The following is a 3,570-nucleotide window of genomic DNA, read 5'->3' as shown; positions in this document are numbered from 1 at the left end:
ATATATATATATATATATATACATATACATACACACACATATGTATATATGTGTATATATATATGAATTATATATATATATGTATGTATATATATTATATATATATATATATACATATACATATTTATATATATATTTATATTATATATACACACACACATATGTATATATGTTATATATATATAAATTATATATATATAGTATATATATATATATATATATATATATAAATATAAGTAACTACTTGGACTTTGGGTGTATGTCTGTTAGTACGTCAATTAAAGCACATATACCATCTGGATAACCTGATGTCATCCACAATAACGAATAACGATTCATACTAAATTCAGCTTCCATTTTCTTTATCACACACACATATATATACGATGGGCTTCTTTCAGTTTCCGTCTACCAAATCCACTCACAAGGTTTTGATCGGCCCAAGGCTATAGTAGAAGACATTTGCCTGAGATGTCACGCAGTAGGACTGAACCCAAAACCATGTGGTTGGTAAGCAAGGTTCTTACCACACAGCTATGCCTGCACCTATCCTTACCACACAACCACGCCTGTGCTTTTATATAAGTAATAATTTTTAATTTGGGTATACACCAGATAGTATGCCATTTAAACCTATCCACTGCATTCGGCTACCTGATGTTCATCAATAGTATGAATGTAAATGCCACTGATTTTCCTTCAGGAATTCCTTCATGTCTGTGGAGTTTATAAAATATGAGAGAAAGAAAATGGAATTCATGAGATTCTTTATTATTCTCTGCAAACGTTTCGAACCATCATGCACCAGTACTTCACAGGTGAGATGCTGTACAATCAGTTGTGGTGCAGCTAGTTTCTTGCACAGATGAGCAGTAAACTGCAATTAACTAAATATATTATAATCAAAATTAGTGAAATGGAAATTTAAAAAAAAAAAAAACAGGTACCTTTCGACAGTGAAGTCACGTAGCTTAGTGGTTAGAGTATTTGGCTTATGTTCATAAGGTCATGAGTTCAAATCCCATCAATGTGTTGTTTTTTTTGAGCAAGACACTTTATTTTATGTCACTCCAGTCCACTCAGCTGGCAAAAATGAGTAGTATCTGTATTTCGAAGGGCCAGCCTTGTCACACTCTGTGTCATGCTGAATCTCCCTGAGAACTACATTACGAGTACACGTGTCTGTGGAGTGCTCAGTATGTTAATTTCATGAGCAGGTTGTTCCATTGATTGGATCAACTGGAACCCTCGTTGTCATAACTGACAAAGAGCCAGTTTACTTTAGTTCACCTTGACAAGACACCTAACAAGTCATCTTGTATGTATCATAAGTCATATGTATGTATCATCAAAGATGATGACGATACATACATACGTATATACATACGTACATACATACGTACATACATACAAAAATACCTTGTTGTTGATGTTGAAATTCCAATGAAGGAGCCTTGAATCTAGGTTAGAAACCAGCTCTTTCTCTGTTCGCAAGAAATCTTGTAATAAAACTGAACAATAATACATACATATATATATATATATATATATGTGTGTGTGTGTGTATATAGGGAGAATTCACAAAAAAACAAAAGACGAAGACAGGTGGTGTAGACAACAAACTGATGTATTAGTATAACACTCGGGAAGTGGAAAAGTTTTTAATGTTTCGAGCCTACGCTCTTCCACAGAAAGAAACTAGGAGAGAAAAATAAAGTATGTGTAGTGGCTAGTGATCTATCATGGTGATATATATATATATATATATATATATATATATGTATATATATATATATATATAAGAGTGTTGTAGTTTGCTTGAAGCATTGTAATATCAAAGATTGTAAAAGTGAGAAAATAGACAGCTTTTGATAATGCAGTAAGTTTAATGAAACTTTTATATTCAGGCACAAAGGCCCATCTTCAGAAGAAAAGAACAGTCTGGGAAAAGTCTGGTTATGTAGGATCCATCATAACTGGACTTTTCTCAGACTGTTCTTTCTTCTGAAGATCGGCCTTTGTGCCTGAAATATAAAAGTTTCATTAAACTTTCTGCATTATCAGAAGCTGTCTATTTTCTCTCTTTTTAAATTATTCTGTGTTTGTGTATGCATGTGTGTAAGTGTGTGTGTGTGTGTGTGTGTGTGTGTGTGTGTGTGTGTGGTTTGTGTGTTTGTGTGTGTGTGTGTGTGGTGTGTGTGTGTGTGTGTACATGTGGTGCTGAAAAGTTCCTGGCTTTGGGCAAAAGAAAATACAAGAAGATCAGTTAATTATGATCGTATTCAACATATTCTCCTGTCAGATGCACACACTCATTGCAGTGGTCCTTCAGTTTTCCTAAGCCCTGTAAAAGAATTCAGAAGGTTGGACCTACAACTGGGTATTTCGCGATGCCCTTAAAGCCAGGAACTTTGTAGCACCCTCTTGTATATACGAAGGACATCTTTCAGTTTGCATCTACCATATCCAGTCGCAGAGCTTTGGCCAACCCTGGGATGTAGTAAAATATATTTGTCCAGGGTGCCATACAGTTGGGATTGAACCTGAAACCATGTGGTTGGGAAACAACATGTGTTTGAGACATGACCACATCACCATATGTTCAGAGACTGAGTCTGTCTTTGAAAAGCTGACAAAGTGTACGTGTCTTATGCACCTATAGCGGACTACCAGTTTTATTACATAGTGAATATTTTCTGGTTGGTTTGTTTACTGTTAGTGTAATGCTACTTTATTAAGTTTCCTATTTGGAAATAGATAAATATATTTAGTTTTTTAAGTAGGGATATATAATGATAAAACCGTCACTTATAACTTACTTATAAGCATTATCATTATACGTAAATCCTGACTCCAGCTACATAAACGCCATAGCGAGAAATGTATTTTCTGGAACACTAATGGACATTAATCATGCATGTATGTTAAATATGAATAATTGTGTGTTCTTTTAACTGCTATAAAAAAAATACAGTTTCATAATTACAGAAATACATTTCATTAATAAGTTGAAGAACGTGAAGAAAGAGAAAATAATTTCTACATTATTTTATTATATACATATAGCATTTTTAATATTTATATACAATTTGAAGTAAAGTAATTTTGTCATAGAGAATTACGACTTAATATTTTAGCTAACTAATTCCTCATTCTAGCTATTATAAATCTCAACAATTCAAACTAGTCTTGTTGGATTTTTCATAGACATGGCATAAAAAAATAACCAATGTCTCAAAGGAGTGAGTGTCGTGGAGTTTAGTTACAGCCCACAAACACTGAAGTTTTTTCCAAAATCCAAGTTTTTTTATAACTGCTCAACTTGACTTTACAGAATCGAAATCACATAAAAATATTCTTTAACTAATTTTTTAAATTCCTATATGAGCAGTTATATTAACCAATGGGAAAGCGACAATCATATTTCTTCAGCAATGCGGCATTACGTCATATTGCCAGCGACCAAAATATTGGCGCTACTATTTGAAAATGGCTACATGCTACACACCCATGAAACTTTAACCATTTCAACATTCCAGTTAAAAAGACACCCTTTGAACATTGGGTGAT

Source organism: Octopus sinensis, linkage group LG14 (assembly GCF_006345805.1).
Source record: "Octopus sinensis linkage group LG14, ASM634580v1, whole genome shotgun sequence".
In the NCBI taxonomy this organism is placed as follows: Eukaryota; Metazoa; Mollusca; class Cephalopoda; order Octopoda; family Octopodidae; genus Octopus; species Octopus sinensis.
The sequence above is the reverse complement of the archived record's forward strand: the minus strand, read 5'-3'. Positions refer to the sequence as shown.